The following is an 18019-nucleotide window of genomic DNA, read 5'->3' as shown; positions in this document are numbered from 1 at the left end:
ATAAGCTTTATAAATAGCAGCAATTTAGGTGCTAACTTGTTGAAGTTATTCTTATGTGCTATGTGTATTTCATGGGAAATTATTTATTAATACAGAGCTTTACTGCTTTTTGTAAAAGCTCTTTAAGTATTCATTTTCTAGGTGCAGGGCTATACATTATCCCTGAAGGATCAAAAAACTAAACAGTATTGTATGTCTTGTTTGTGTTCCAGCTGTTGTTTTCAGTTTGGTCCTCGCTCCATCCAGGGCTGTGAAAAGGCCTCCTGCATGCCCGATCAATGCAGACAATTATATTCTAAAAATATAATGAGCAGATATTGAACATGGAGCACGTAATTCATTAAAGGATAATGTCAGCCGTAAGAGAAGATTCAGGTTTGGGTAGAGTACTCTGAAGTAAAGCACAGTCCCCTAAGACTATTTGCCTTGGCAACAGTAGAGGTGTTGCCCATAGCAACCATTCACATTCTAGCTATCGTATTCTAGAATGTACTGGACAAATGCTAGCTAGATTCTGAATGGTTGCCATGGGCAACGCCTTCACTTTCCTTTTTAAGCGGTTTAGTAAATCTACCCCCTAGTCTCAGGTAAATAAACCTTTCTGACCAGGTCACTGCCTAGCAGATTCCACCATTAAATGAATTTCCAGGGTGCAATTATCCTTTGAGGGTGAAGTATAAAGAGAGCATAGCGCATAAACGGAGCTTCATTAAAAAGTGATCTGCCGAGGAAACATGTAGTAAAGCAAAATGCAGACGTACAATAATGTCCAGTGATGAGAATAAAGAAATAGCTACATATAATTAACAGTAAGAGTATCTGTTTTATTACAAGGCATCAGTGGCCTGGAGGGAGATAGGTGACAAGATATACAATGTAACAGAAGTGGCTTTGGAGTAAAAAAGGAAGATTTAGGAGGTAATTAGGCTTTATGAGTAACCAGAGGAGATGTTAAAGGGCCGTGTTTGTAGTAAGTGAGTGGAGGATTAAACAAGCTGATCTGTTTATTAGCAAAAACCAGTATAACTGGAAACTCTTTTCTTTTGAACTGAATACAATATTTATGTATATAATAACGTCAGGGTTGCAGACCTCAGCTATCTAGTTATCCAAGATCTGCAAAACACAAAGACATCCTGGGCTAGACTTACTAAGCTGCGGGTTTGAAAAAGTGGGGATGTTGCCTATAGCAACCAATCAGAGTCTAGCTGTCATTTTGTAGAAGGTACTAAATAAATGAAAGCTAGAATCTGATTGGTTGCTATAGGCAACATCCCCACTTTTTCAAACCCGCAGCTTAGTAAATCTAGCCCCCTGTCTAAAATGGCAGTTTATTGTGAAATTACCAAAGTGGAGCTTGTCTGGGTTGTGCTTGAATCATAAATAATAATGCCGTTTTTCTCTAAGCCAGTTTGACACACGTGTACACCCATTTAGAACGCTGTGTTTTTCCTGCCTGAAAATCTTTGCATTCTGAGGTTCCCTTAGTGAATCCTAGCGATGAATGGGACAAGGTTGTTATCCTCACTCTCTTATAAACAGTTTGCCCTGAAACGTTTGACTGTCGCACGCAGTGATGTTAATGGAACATTGCAACACTCGTGTAACCAGAACTCAACCATGGACACTGTCTGCTAAATGTAATGTGCAAGCCACAATTTCCATGGGGTACACATCAGTAGCCTACAATGTGCAGATCTCTTTACCCACAAATCCCTGTCCTCATTACCTTATGCAGCAGCGCTTCTCACATGGGGTCTGATTCATCAATGAACGGAAAGTGAGACTGTGAGCAGGTAGGCCCATATTCAAGTACCAGATGATCTGAAGAAATGTTTCTAGTTGAACACAAGTACACTCCGCCTGTAACAGTGGTCAGGGAACAGGGGTAAATTACCCCAAATGGGGTAAAAATTTAATTCCTGGGGGTAATGCTGCTGATTCACATGCCGTCCGTTGGATTGTAGACCCCTTTAAATGTGAAATTGCTGTTGTACCAGAAGAGCCTCAAGGGTTGGCAGAAGCACTTCTTGAGCTTCGATGCAATAATGAAGCACGTATTGCATTTGAAAACATAGCAGATCTGTCATATTTTTGGATGTCAACCAGGGCCGGATTAACCATAGGGCTAACTGGGCTACAGCCTAGGAGCCTATGGCATCCAGGGGGCCCTTGAAAGTGCTCAGCAGCAGTATTGATCGGTCGGGGGCGGGGGCGCCCCCGGCGCAATCAGTGCTGCTGAGCACTTTCCCTGCAGTCCTTCTCCGGCGCGCTGTAGTCTCCTTACTGAGGAGATCTCGTGAGTCTCACTCTCACGAGATCTCCTCAGTAAAGAGAGCACAGCGCGCTGGAGAAGGAGGTAAGTGCTGGGGGGGGGGGGGGGCGCGCGGGCAGCTCCGATCACGGGGGGGGGGGCCGCAATAAGCTCCGATCTCGGGGGGGTGGGGGGCCCTCACGGGGGAGTGGAGGCCCCCTTAGCCCAGGGGCCTCCATTCCCTTAATCCGGCCCTGATGTCAACAGCTGCAAAGGCATCAAAATTGCACATGGGGAGGCAGTCAAAATGTGCTGCCTTTTGCAACAACCTACCTTTGCGAACAAGGATTTTCCACTCGAACGAACATAAAAACAAAGCAGAGAAATCGATTGGTCGCTGAAGACTGTATCCAAATTCCTCTGACATCAAAATGCCCCAATATTGATGTTCTTGTATCAAAAATGAAGCAACATCATTTCTCCAAAACCTGAAGTTTTGAAGTTGAAGCTTTCAAAGAAATTTTGAATAGATTCAATAAAATTTTGAATTCCAATAATTAATAATATATGAATTCCTTCCTTTCAAATCAAGGGGGTAATGTTGGCGTATGTAAATATATTTGGGGGTAAAAGGTAAAAAAGTTCCCTGACCCCTGGCCTATAAGCATATAGACAGACACAATGATATACATTTATCAGGATGTTATTAATGTCTACGCTACATAAAATGCATTTTTACAGTTGCTCGTGATCGCAAACACATGTTCTAGCGTGTGCAGAGCAATTTTATACAAAATACAGCATGTAACGGAATTTGTGTCTCTTAATGATTTAGGCCCATTGACTGTAGGGTCTTATGTTTCCCAATTCTTCCCAGCATGGTCCTGGTTTTAGCCACTAGAAATTTCGAATGAATAATCCTGACTCCAGGACTTCTGGTGCCCTCAGATTAACAGAATCAGTAGGAATATGGATCTACAACTGTTTTACATTATTTGGAAGCCTTATGGATGTCAGCCTACAGATCTGGATCCTGTCCCTTTTAAAAATATTACAAGTTTAGTTGCAGCTTTGAAAAAGAAAGTACAGCTTGGCCATAAATCCACCAGTCTGTTCTATTAACTAACCAACGATAATTACGTACAGATATAGTATGATGTCATATGACGTCTGATGGAAAACAGCTGTTTAAAGCATTTCGAATGTGATTGCTAACATCATTCCGCAAGCGGTGAGGTCATTGACTTTTCTGAACTGTCAAACGCTTACCAAAACCAGACCGACTAGTCTACAAAACACTCTAACATATGACGTCAGCTCTAACGCTCGGAATGATAGTGAACTTTGAGATAAAATAGAAATGATCTTCTGGGGTGTTTTAAAAACTAATTTAGTTTCTCTGTTATGAAATAGCTAGAGGTCAACAATTTGTATTCAATTGTTATTTTTTTTTGTGGCTTCTCACAGCTTATATTTCGCTATTAGCTTTTGTACAGTTGTATTTATGGAGATAGTTGTGGTACATATGATATTACATAAAGGTATTCCACTGTTGATTTAATTAGTTAATATCCTACATTTACAAGTAAATATTTTGGTTCTATGTGACACAACTCAGCAATATAGTTATCACTGGAACCCACGGCACAACATTTACAAAAAACAAAATCTGTGAATAAAAATATATTACGCACATTGTTTCTATCACCTGCCCACGGCAACTTTGTGAGCTAATTCATGTGCATTCAGCCAGACAATTCACTAGTGCCTTGGTGTTGTCACTAGTTTCAAGGGAACTGATAGGCCTCATGCTCATGATTATTGGGTCAGCTCGCCTACCTCCGCTGGGTGCAGATGACAGGGAAACTGGAAGGCAATTTAGGCCTTGCAGAACACTTGTGGGAATTAGACCGCATTCAATCATCTCCCATCACACAGTTCATCGAGTTCTGTTACCAGTGTGAGGTAAGCCTTAACATGGTCTCACTCGCTTCACCAGTTCTCTTGTTAATTTTTACCAAATGTTCAGAGTTTTTTTGTGGATTGCACATTTAAATGCAGATTACCTGCTGATTGCAGATCCTCTGCTAATTGGAGGACCTTTACTGATTGCAGATATGTTCCGCTCTTTATTGGGGTACAGTACTGACTGCAATCAGCCTGTACAAAGAGCACCGTCATGTCCTACTTAACATTCAGAACACACGCTGCGTTATGAAGTTCGGCACAGCTTACCCTCAGTGCGTGCAGAAGAGTGATAAACATTGACTCAAATAAGGTCTGGGACACATTAAATGAATCATTTTTCTTTTTTGCGTTTACTAAAATTGTTCCAAATGAGTTGGAAGAAAGGGCACTTTTTCTATTTGAATTTGTTTGAAGGTTTCTGGAGATATTCCAGTCATCATTAGGATGCACCTCTAGGACTGCAAACAGACTATTCACAGCCCCTGAAGGTGATGCTTAAGGACATAAAAAAAGGACACAGACACACACACATCGATCAGCCACAGCTTTAAAACCACAGATTATCTTGTTACAATGGCACCTGTCAAGGGGTGGGATATATTAGGCAGCAAGTGAACAGTCAGTTCTTGAAGTTGATTTGTTGGAAACAGAAAAAATGGGCAAGCGTAAGGATCTGAGCTTTTTTGACAAGGGCCAAATTGTAATGATTAGACGGCTGGGTCAGAGCATCTCCAAAATGGAAGGTCTTGTAGGGTGTTCCTGGTATGCAGTGATTAGTACCTACCAAAAGGGGTCCAAGGAAGGACAACCAGTGAACCGGTGACAGGTTCATGGACGCTCAAGGCTCATTGATAAGATACTGTAGCACACATTACTGAAAAGTTAATGATGGCTATGATAGAAAGGTGTCAGGACACACAGTGTAGTCGCAGACCGGTCTGAGTGCCCATGCTGACCCCTGTCCACCACTGAAAGCACCTACAACGAGCTCTTGAGCGCCAGAACTGGACCATAGAGCAATGGAAGAAGGTGGCCTGATCTGATGACTCACATTTTTTTTTACATGATATGGACAGCCGGGTGCGTGTGCGACACTTACCTGGGGAAGAGATGGCACCAGGAAGGCATTCATATGTATGTTACTTTGACACGTGCCACCGACCTAAAGTTTGTTGCTGACACCTCTTCATGTCAGCGGTATTCCCTGATGGCAGTGACCTCTTTCAGCAGGATAATGCACCCTGCCACACTGCAAAAAATGTTCAGGAATGGTTTGAGGAACACGACAAACAGTTTGTTGACTTAGCCTCCAAATTCCCCAGATCTCTATCCGATTGAGCATCTTTGGGATGTGCTGGAAAAACAAGTCTGAGGCCCCACCTCGCAACTTACAGGACTTAAAGGATCTGCTGCTAATGTCTTGGTGCCAGATACCACAGGACACCTTCAGAGGTCTTGTGGTGTCCATGCCTCGATGGGTCAGAGCTGTTTTGGCGGCACAAGGGGGACGTACACATTATTAGTCATGTGGTTTAATGTTGTGACTGATCGGTGTATGTACTGTATAAATCTTTACATGTGATAACTGCTATGAACGCTTATCCACTGGCCACACTTTCACTGTATATTTCTCTGGAACAAGATTTTGCTTCAGGGCTTCTGTAAAACAATTGGAATAAGACTACCTTGTTGTTTACTTCAGGTCATTGTTGTGGTGGAGCTGGCAGTGGGAAGAATGGCCAGCTAAACAAGAATGTTGTAAAACCTGCGCTGTTTACAAAGTAACACTGAACACTATTTGACAACAATGAACACTTTCCCTTATTTAAAGATAGAGAAAAATAAAAATGTTAAAAAAGTATCTCACACAAGGTAGAGTGGTACTCTGCACATAGAAAATAGGAACAGACCGTGAGAATTACACAGCGTAATTGAGTACGGAGTTGAACTAGCACTTAATACATTAAACTGAGTGTCTTCTAAATGGTTGATTTGGCCAGCCAATCAGATACATGTAAAATGGTTTGAAAGAGTGACCATGTGTCTGATTGGTTGGCCGGTTGATTGAGAGTGCCTGTCTGCGCTGATATTTGGAGGTATGTATGTGTGTGGGGGGAGGGGGTTTATTTTGTTATTTTGGAATTAGAGCATTAGAGCACAGTCATCCCTGGACCTCTTTGAATCAAAAGGAAGAAAGCAAAGGATAATTTTTAAATTGATTGTTTTTCTAGAAATATTTATGTTTTATGCAATTTAAACACATTTATTGAAATGTTGTGGAGGTGTCTCATGGAACCCTTTTCAATTATACAGGGGCTAGAGAGGTGACAGTGTTGAAAGAGCCCAGTAGTGACCAGCACTGGTTATAGAGATTGTAGGAAGGCGTCATGCTGCCCATTGGTTTTTTTAATTATTGTTTTTTTAAGTGGTATTTTAATATGAGGTCCTCTCACTGATGCAGGACAAGTACTTGTAGTAAAAAAAATGAATTAAAATGAACTAACAAAAAAATTACAGCATAGCCCTCACCCCCATAAATTGTAAAACCAGTCCACAGCTGGAGCGGTTTGAAGGGAACCAGCAGCCTTATAATGACAACCAGCTCCCAGACTGGACAACACAGAGTTGTGCCTATATGAGAAGGAAGGCAGCCCAAATAATAGCATGGAGGGATATGGATAATAAATGAGCTGGACCTCCAGAGGTGACAAATTTGCCACTTTTGTACTCCCTACACAATGCCATAAAAGTTAGACATTATTACACCCGCGCCTCTTACACATACTTGACAACTTTTAGTAGGTGAAGGCAGGAGGGGTCATGGTGGCTCTCCGTTATTTAATTACAAATGAGTTCATTAAAAAAATTAAATAATTGTTCTTCATCTGACGTGGTACACCATTGTCAGTGCTTCCGGAAAACCTATAAATAAAGTTAGGGGTAGACCAGACAGCCTAGTATAGAACAGCAACCTGTGCCCTTCATTCTATTGTGGAAATTCACGTTTTACAATGCTGGAACTTGTAGTTCCACAGCAGCTGGAGAGCCACAGGTTGTACAGCTGCCCCTCTCCCAACCTCCTTGTATTGGTGCCTCCTCCAGCACCCTTACATCTGTGAGCGGCAGCCAGGAAAAAAGGGGAGAATGGTGCAGAGGGAAGGAGCCAGAGGAACTTTGGAGTTGGTGTGTGACGGTGGTGATGGTGTGTGTGGGGGGGGCGCATTAATCTAGTCAGGATCGGACTGCCCGCAGGAAATAAAAACACAGAAATGTAAAAAGCAAACGTAGATTTTATTTAAAACAAATAGTGTTTTGGACCATTGGCAATTAATATATAAAATAAAAAGCAGAATGACAGTGCCCCTTTCACTACAACCAGAGTAAGTAATAAAACAAATTCCATTTTGAAGCTATTTAAAGAATGAAATTTGCAGGTTGTATCGCTCTGTGGGGCACATTTATCATTATTCACATAAAGTGAAAAGTAGTTTTCAATCCTTATCGCAATGATAAGGATTGAACTACTTCTCACATTTATGTACAGCCGTGCAGAGAAACAGCAGTTCCGAAAAACTGCTGTTTCAGTGATAAAAAAAAACATACTTACCCCCCTCTTCGGAAGCGCTGTCTTCGGGTCTTCTCCTCACTCTTCAAGTGCGCATGTCCAGTTCCAAGAACTGGACATGCGCACACAGATCCCCTCTCTGTCTCTGCAACGATAGTTGCCGAGAGAGAGAGCTGTGAGTGACAGGGTGGGATCATGTGATCCCTCCACACATGCGCTGTCCAGCTCTGCTCTCCGGAGCAGAGCTGACAGCATTAGATTTCCTCAATTCGGATGATGTACGCCAGCTGCAGCTGGCGTACATTAACATGACAAGTTCCCGAAAAAAATGTTTTTTCGGGACTTGTTAGATTGCGGCCAGGAGCAGTCACCATTCTGTTGAATGGTGACTGCTCCCAAAAATGAAGAGGAATGCAAAGCAGCAGATATCCATGATATCTGCTGCGATGCCCCCTTAATAAATTTGTGGAGGACACTGTGGGACCTTAATTATCCGTTAAAAGCACTATCGTGCTTTATTAAATATGCCCCTGTGTCTCTGTGTATAGAACTCAGAAAAGGAAAATGTTGTAAAAACCCCTAGAGAAGTGTAAAGGGAACATTCTGCAAAAGAGGAACCGTGACAGTCCGGCTGAGAACAAAACTATTGCACACCTGCTCCTAACCCATACGTGCACAGACAAACAGTATTTTACCATCCACGCAGAGCGCCAAAGCATTACTGCTCTAAAAGACTAAAAATATCTTTTTGTACTCCTGTATTTTTTTGTGCGGTGACCTTTATAATGTGATTAAATCAAGTCCTTTGCTTGCAACCTTATAATTAAAACACCTACTATATGTCCTTAAAATGTTCCTGATATTCAAAAGCTCTCTTGTTTTATTTTATTTTTCTGTGCACCCCACGGTATGGTGCTGGGGGTACGATTTTAAAGCTAAAGTGTGGGCAAATGATCTTATTTTCACACAGCTGTCAGATAACAGATATAGGAAATCCATGAGGGACTGAAAGGGGGTAATGTATGGTGGGGAAGCCTTGGAGCACCATATGGAGGGCATGAAAGGGACTTTTCTTTAAACACACAATTGATTATACAAATCTTTAAATATGCATTAGTGCCATCAGCAGACGTTGAGCGAGAACGACCGTGAGTCTGTGAACCCCTTGATTTGATTTGCTGCGGGTACGATTTAAAGCCTGCAGAATGTCAATAAATAACACAGAACAATGGGAGCAGCTCTAGCACCAGGTCCAGCTTTGTGATGTCTTGTTTCTAAAGAAGCGATCGCGGACGGCGTCAGACTGGCAGAATCTGCATTGCAGATTACAGGAGCCAGCTTGGTTAATCAGATTGATGAGTGGTACATTTGTGTTTGCAGTAATGGTATAGATAACATTCTGTGTGCTACAGTCCCTTAGGGAAAGACTTTCCAGCCGGTCCATAAGTCAGAGCAACAGAAGGGTAATGACTAACTCGCCTGCAGCACATTACTTCTGGGGACTTCTGGACATTGTCATTGTTCTCACCCTTATTCATTTCATTTAAAAGAAATAACAGATTAATAAGAGTAATGATTGAAACAAAACTTCACTCTGAATGCAACATATAATGAAAGGGATATTATACAGAAACATCATTTATTTTAAAATCAGAATATGTTTTGTGAAGCACTTATTGTATATACTAGGGAGGTTACAAGTCTTAGAGATACTTAGTTGACAAGTTGCTACTTAGTACATGTGTCCATGTGCTCGGCCATTGGAGACTACGGAGGAGTGTCTTCTAAATGGTTTCGTTACAGCTGCCACTCATCAAATATGCAGTGACATATGGTTGTTTTGTGTAGAATACATTCTCTCCATATGTTTTGCTGAATAGTTAAAACACATAAAGTGAAATCATCTACTTGACAAAATATGTATTCAGTTTAAAGTGAGATTGTGGCCTCTAGATGGTGGAGCTAGCCATTTAGTGAGTTTAACCAATATTTATATATTTTAGTTGAGATTGCACACTGTCAATTCACTAGGAACCTGTGACATCACTGTGGTGCTAAGTATCATAAGGATGAGCCTATCAGTTCATCAGGATCATGTGACATCACTGTGGTAGGAAGTATAAGAATACAGCCTATCAGTTCATCAGGAGCCTGTGACATCATTGTGCTAGGAAGTATTGTAGATATACAGCCTATCAGTTCATCAGGATCATGTGACATCACTGTGGTAGGAAGTATAAGAATACAGCCTATCAGTTCATCAGGACCCAGTGACATCACTGTGGTAGGAAGTATCATAAGAATACAGCCTATCAGTTCATCAGGATCCTGTGACATCACTGTTGTAGGAAGTATCACATGAATACAGCCTATCAGTTCATCAGGACCCAGTGACATCACTATGGTAGGAAGTATCATAAGAATACAGCCTATAAGTTCATCAGGACCCAGTGACATCACTGTGGTAGGAAGTATCATAAGAATACAGCCTATCAGTTCATCAGGACCCAGTGACATCACTGTGGTAGGAAGTATCACATGAATACAGCCTATCAGGTCATCAGGATCCAGTGACATCACTGTGGTAGGAAGTATAAGAATACAGCCTATCAGGTCATCATGATCATGTGACATCACTATGGTAGGAAGTATAAGAATACAGCCTATCAGGTTATCAGGAACCTGTGACATCAGTGTGGTAGGAAGTATCATAAGAATACAGCCTATCAGTTCATAAGGATCCTGTGACATCACTGTGGTAGGAAGTATCACATGAATACAGCCTATCAGTTCATCAGGACCCAGTGACATCACTGTGGTAGGAAGTATCATAAGAATACAGCCTATCAGTTCATCAGGATCCAGTGACATCACTGTGGTAGGAAGTATAAGAATACAGCCTATAAGTTCATCAGGACCCAGTGACATCACTGTGGTAGGAAGTATCATAAGAATACAGCCTATCAGGTCATCAGGATCCAGTGACATCACTGTGGTAGGAAGTATAAGAATACAGCCTATCAGGTCATCATGATCATGTGACATCACTGTCGTAGGAAGTATAAGAATACAGCCTATCAGTTCATCAGGAACCTGTGACATCAGTGTGGTAGGAAGTATCATAAGAATACAGCCTATCAGTTCATCAGGATCCTGTGACATCACTGTGGTAGGAAGTATCACAGGAAGGTAGCTATCAGTTTATTAGAGACCTATTACATCACTGGCTGCATTCTCAAGGATGTGCCTGGTTCATAGTGAATTGATAATCTGCATTTTGATGACTATTTAATGTATATGCCATAAATGAACATATTTTCATATATCAACCTCATAATATATAATATATGATATGAGAGACAAAGAGTTGTGTCCAGTTTCGGAAGCCCCATCTTGTTGATGTTACATTAGTTATGCTGCTCGTACCCTCGTTCTAGAATTACTAATTGCCAATACTGTAGCTATAAGCTAATTTCGCTTTGTTTTAGATTAAAATACATGTTCTTAAAACCATTTTCAAACCTTTGAAATAAAACCTTCATGACAATTTTAATAATATAGAGGAGCAAAAATAGTGTTGAGGAAGATTGGGACGTATTTGAGCTATTATGTGGCAAGCAAATATGATTGAACCACAAGTAAAATCACCAGTGCAGAAAAGCTTTATTTTTAACTCATGTTTCTAAAAGTTGTTATTTATAGACAGGCATTTTCAAATATTGAATTTCAATGATTTCCCTGCTTCGGCACAGGTGGGTTAGTCAGCATGTCTAAGCCATTGATTTAAAGGAGTTTGACGTTTACATAACCCTATTAACAATATTTCATCTGACAGTTTTAGATATAATTGGTAAACAGGTGGAATCACTTTCTAATAAATCCATTGACCAAAAAAAATTGCTTTGGACTTTGCACCTAAACAATATCGGAATAAAATTAAGATACAGACCTGTGAATATACATATAGTTAGTGTAAAAAGCTTGTTTCTGGTACAGAGGTCACACACAATGGAATCTTGTACTCCTAAGGTAAATATTTCATTATTCTAGAAATGTGTAACTCATACTGGTAGTTGAATCTTCCTTTATCGGCAAGAAAAGTTGGTGCGTGCAACATAAATTCTGTGTTTTTACTTTCACTATATTTTCTTCCCCCTTTCAACTAGAAACTCAGGGTCTGATTCAGTAAGGCACACAAAACAAATGTAAATTGCATTTTTTTTTCTTTTAAACGCACAGAATTCGGGCATATGCACATCCGTATTTTATTACAAGCGGATCTGAAGAAATGTCTCTTGCTGAATACGGGTCTAGGTACGCTCTGCTCTGACAGACACAATACACTGCAGGATATGTCCAATACATATGTAGAATATAAAGTCCCAAAAGAACACAGAGAATAATTATTGAAAAAAAACTTAAAAAAAAGAAAAAAAAAGTCCCTTGTTTTTCCATTTCACTTTTCATATAAAATACATTTATCAGGATGTTATTAATGTCTACTGCACATAAAATGCATTATTACAATTCTAGCGTGCATACACATCCGTCATGACGATCAATCGGCACTTACACCTGCCCAGTGGCTGGCCAAGCGATACGACAGAAAAACACGTACCTCATACTTGCTAACTCTCAGGGAGACTCCCTGAAATAGGGGTGATCTCCCTCACTCCCTGAAGGGTCTGGCATTCTCCCTGATGCTGAGCCAGTACAAGACGTGGTTGGCTTTGCCATCTTTGGCATGATGACACAGTTCAGAAATTGTGTCCTATGTCCATGTATTGATGTCTATGAAGGTGGCCATTTTCATGGAGACCAAGATTTAATCAAAGACTGACAGGTAAGACAACATGACTTCAGTAATGAAGACAGAAATGTAAAAGACACTTCAGTCTCTAGAGATTAAATAGCTGCTTTTCTTTAACACATAGTTGCCTACTCTCCCGGAATGTCTGGCATTTCTGGGATACCTCCCGGGGGAACAGGGCAACTTTCAGGTTCTCGCCCCCACAATAGATAAGTGACAGGGGGCGGGGCTTAATAACACAAATATCTCGTCATCTTAGCCCAACCCCCAGCTGTAATTGGCCAAAATGGTGCTATTTGTCAAGCCCCACCCCAGCACGACCACCTCCCCCGGGATCTCCCTGAAGCCAACGAGGAAAAGTTGGCAAGTATGACGTACCTTTGAGATGGTCAGAGTTGGAATCGGGCACTGCTGCATGTGCTGGAGCTTGGCACGCCCTTACCATACATTGACTACATGCATTCACCCAGTCCCCTCCCCGTTCTGCCCATGACAACATAGCCTGTTGTAAGAGTCCTTTGCGCTCAAAGACGAATTAGATGTTACTGCGTCACGTATCAGCATTTATAGTATTTGATTCAGACCCTCGCTCTCTATCTCTTCTTATTCAAACACAAAACACACACCCACTATCTCCCAAGTTACAGGTGCCTTGCAGAAAGTCATCACAGTACCTGTCAATGAAGGAGGTAGTTAGGAGGTCTATCAGGATAATTGATAGTTTATGGGGAAAATTATACCAAAAGAGCATAGAGAGTAAAGATGAGTACATGATTATATTTTACATCTACACTAAGCATTCCAATTCATTCTGCTTACGCATTGTATAATCATTTTACAGGCTTTATTACTCTCGGCAATCTAAAATATTATAATGTTTTCTGCACACACTTGTTGCATCTTATCTCTGTGTACTTGCGGACACCTCAGCCTTCATGTAGTAATAGATAGTACTTCCTCTTCCTAAGAAATGATTACAGACACAGTTACAGAGTAACATGCCGACTGCAGATCGGTGCCCAACACTAATCCATGAACTGCTCAGGGATCCTTTAACAAATGCATTAACTGGGGTCAGGTATCCCAAAAAAGGGACTTGGAGAAGGTTAAAATTTGAACAACACAGTTAAAAATAAATATATATATATATATATATATATATATATATATATATATATCTATAACCAGTGCTGGTCACTACCGGGTTCTTTCAATTTATAATAAGAAAATTTACAAATTCGTGTTATTCACGTTTGTTCTGCCTTCTTGTGAAACAATAAGCATATAATAAACTTATTTCTAACCTATCTACTTGTGAGCTGGACGAGCTGTCATATACAGTATCATTTTAATTTGCAAAGATTGCAGTCAGAGCAAAATGACTGGCTCAGCTGCGTGCAGGGACAGAAACACTTGCCGCTATACCTACCTCTGTTAAATGATTTTTCACACAAGATGGGGGCATAGGTAGAGGCCCTTTGAGCCTGGTGCAACATATAATCCATGACCGTTAAAAGACTTGGTGGCACAGAAATACCATACTTTCATACTCTTTAGGAATTTCCGAGAGGCTCTTGAATTTTCGGAAGAGTACTCGGAACCCGGCGAAATGATAATAATAATAATAATAATGATTGTAATAAAATACTACTTGTAGTTACGCATCCTACCATATTGTGCTGTAGAGATCAGGGAGGGAGGGAGATGTGAGGACTAAGAACACAATATTTAGGGGGGAATTCAATTTCCACCGACACAACATCGCGCTAAGTCGATCACCGTTAATACGTTAATTTTAGCACATTTTGCTCGCGGCTCAGCAAAAAGCCGGCATTGAACTTACTGCATTAACGATAATGATGCACACTATTACTGTAATATCGGTAATAGTGCGCTATCCACTTAGCCCTTGATTCACTCACCTCCTGATTCACTTACCTCCTTATCCACTCACCTCCTTATCCACTTACCCCCTGATTCACTCACCTACTGATTCACTCTCCTCCTTATCAACTTACCCTCTGTTTCACTCATCTCCTTATCCACTCACCTCCTTATCCACTTACCCCCTGATTCACTCATCTCCTTATCCACTCACCTCCTTATCCACTTACCCCCTGATTCATTCGCCTCCTGATTCATTTACCTCCTGATTCACTCACCTCTTGATTAATTCATCTCCTTATTGACTTACCTCCTGATTCAGTCACATCCTGACTCACTCACCTCCGGATTCACTTACCCCCTCATTCACTCACCTCCTAATTCACTCGCCTTCTGATTCACTCACCTCCGGATTCACTTACCCCCTCATTCACTCACCTCCTAATTCACTCGCCTTCTGATTCACTCACCTCCGGATTCACTTACCCCCTCATTCACTCACCTCCTAATTCACTCGCCTTCTGATTCACTCACCTCCGGATTCACTTACCCCCTCATTCACTCACCTCCTAATTCACTCGCCTTCTGATTCACTCACCTCCGGATTCACTTACCCCCTCATTCACTCACCTCCTAATTTACTCGCCTTCTGATTCACTCACCTCCGGATTCACTTACCCCCTCATTCACTCACCTCCTAATTCACTCGCCTTCTGATTCACTCACATGCATCATTAATCTTTCCTTCTTTTGTGTTCTGTCAATCTATCTCGCTTTATATTAGATATTTTGTGTTTTCTTCCCCCTTCTGCTCTTAGGAATTGATGCAATGACCTTTCTCTGTCTTCAGTAAATTGGCAGATTCAGTAGACAAAATAATAACTATAATGCATCAATTCAGTTCTGTCTGATGCCTTCACCTAGCACCGCAGAGAGTTACAGCTTTTTCTGTGCTATTTTTTTTCGTTCAACATATCTTCGGATTTTGACGCTTGCTCTTTTAAAAAATAGCACCATCCCAGCCCTAAATTCCAGAGATATACAACACTGTTAGCGCGTGTAAGGGACTATATTCTAGACGTGGCAACCTGGAGAATTTTTGATACATATCTGATCATCTTCTTTATCTACCTATCACGAGCAGTGACGTTTGTACAGGCTGTCAGGCCTGGAGAAATGTCTCTTACAGGAGATGTTGGGGAATGAGTATTCCCCAACATCTCGAGGCCATTTAATTTTGTTAAAAATAATAAACAGAAAAGCTTCATGTCAGGATGTAGCCAATAATGTGAAAAGTCACATAAATACTAATATGTTATTATTAACCTTTATTTACCTAGCACCAATGTGTTACACAATGCTTTACAGTCATTGTTTTTTTTCAGTCCGTCACATCAGTCCCAGCCCCAGATGAGGTTATATTTAAGGTATTTGGGCTGTGGGAGGAAACCTACTTGAATGTGGGACGAACATACAAACTCCACACAGATAGTGTCCCGGTCGGAATGGAACACATGCAAGGCGACAATGTCACTCCTGGCATAAATCATCATCATCACCATTTATTTATATAGCGCCACTGATTCCGCAGCGCTGTACAGAGAACTCACTCACACCAGTCCCTGCCCCATTGGAGCTTACAGTCTAAATTCCCTAACACACACACACACAGACAGAGAGAGAGACTAGGGCCAATTTGATAGCAACCAACTAACCTACTAGTATGTTTTTTTTGGAGGAAACCAGAGCACACCCATGCAAACACGGGGAGAACATACAAACTCCACACAGATAAGGCCATGGTCGGGAATTGAACTCATGACCCCAGTGCTGTGAGGCAGAAGTGCTAACTACTGAGCCAACGTGCTGGCCATAAATATAGACAACTGGGCGATTATGTTGTGTTCCTGGGTGAAAGTTTGCAATTTTAAGATATTTACAGGTCTGTGGTATTTTTACAGCTTATAAGTTATAATTTATCATCATCATCATCATTTATTTATATAGCGTCACTAATTCTGCAGCGCTGTACAGAGAACTCATTCACATCAGTCCCTGTCCCATCGAAGCTTACAATCTAAATTCCCTAATATAGACACACACTCACATAGACAGACAGACAGAGAGGGAGAGACTAGGGGCAATCTTTGATAGCAGCCAATTAACCTACCAGTTTTCAGGGTGAAAGTTAGAAAACAACTAAGCACATTAGGTTTGTACCAGCGACCGTGCATTCCCTTCGTTTTCGTTTATTATGTTCTTACACTATTTAAGTTTAAAGTTACAACAGATCAGATAAACCTAACAATTATAATGGTCTCAACTACTAATTAAAAAACAAAATAATAAGATAAAATCGCAGAAACAAAAATAAGCTTCCTAAAGTAGCTGAATGGTGTGGAAATGAAACTATGTTTATGATCCGTCTCTGTAGAACACATCAGGGTATTTCCTTTATGGTAACATGTGAATCTTACGGAGTCTGCATCAATGTCAGTAATAATCAATAAAGGTTTTCGGAGATATTGCCTCAGAGATTTATGTATTGAGATCTAGGGGTAAATGTATCAAGCTGAGAGTTTTCGGCGGGTTTGAAAAGTGGAGATGTTGCCTATAGCAACCAATCAGATTCTAGCTATCATTTTGTAGAATGTACTAAATAAATGATAGCTAGAGTCTGATTGGTTTTTCAAACCCGCCGGCAAACTCTCAGCTTGATACATTTATCCCCTAGTTAGGTAAGAATTGTTACATGTTAACAGTAAGCACAAAGTGATTAAATAGCGGAACAACAGTTAATATTCAGCTCTAGTAATACACAAACACATCTGGTTTGGCATTTTCAGGTACATGGGGCTCTAAGGGCCCCATCACTGTAAGGTTGCCCATCACTGACCTACACAGAGGGGAGGCAGCTATTTTGTGTGCTGAACTGAGACTTAGCCTATGAATCCACTTCAAACTATTGACAACACAGAGGCATGAGGCAGAGGCACGAGGCACCCAGTACAGATGTGGTAGTGGCCCGGTATAAGGTGGTATGCCATACTGCCACTTCTCCTACAGCTTTCATTTTAAAACTCAAATCAAATTCTATTCACTCATATTTTCCATACCACCATTTCAAATTTCCACGTTGACTACTATATATATATATATATATATATTCAGCAACTTGGTCTATTATAGAAATGTCCATGTGTGTCTGGTGTGATGTATGCATGGTGTCTGGCCTTGGTCTGGTTTGTTGGTCATTGATAGATAGAGATGCATCAGCCTTAGCCACAGCTTGGGACAAAGAGAACCAGAAGCCGCATTTTTGCATAAAATAAATCACTTATTACACCAACTGATAGACATTCTGGATCTGCTTCAGACATTTACTGTAGCTGATTTGTTGCTTGTATGTTTATTGCACAATCATATTTCAAATAACAGGAAGCACATACATGTAAGGTTATTTATGGAGCTAGGTAGATGTGGAGGTATGGGGAACAGGAGTGGCTTTTTCTTCTGTGATGTCATGCTCCTGTTTTTG

The 18019-nt window shown here is 40.9% G+C and overlaps 1 protein-coding gene across 3 annotated transcripts in view; it reads left to right on the top strand.

The window, feature by feature from the left end:
* PPP1R9A (protein phosphatase 1 regulatory subunit 9A) overlaps positions 1-18019 on the top strand; it is a 159364-nt gene that overhangs the window by 47110 nt on the left and 94235 nt on the right. The gene's annotated exons all lie outside the window — the stretch shown is intronic.

The sequence above is a fragment of the Mixophyes fleayi genome, chromosome 5 (assembly GCF_038048845.1).
Source record: "Mixophyes fleayi isolate aMixFle1 chromosome 5, aMixFle1.hap1, whole genome shotgun sequence".
In the NCBI taxonomy this organism is placed as follows: Eukaryota; Metazoa; Chordata; class Amphibia; order Anura; family Limnodynastidae; genus Mixophyes; species Mixophyes fleayi.
The sequence above is the reverse complement of the archived record's forward strand: the minus strand, read 5'-3'. Positions and strand labels throughout refer to the sequence as shown.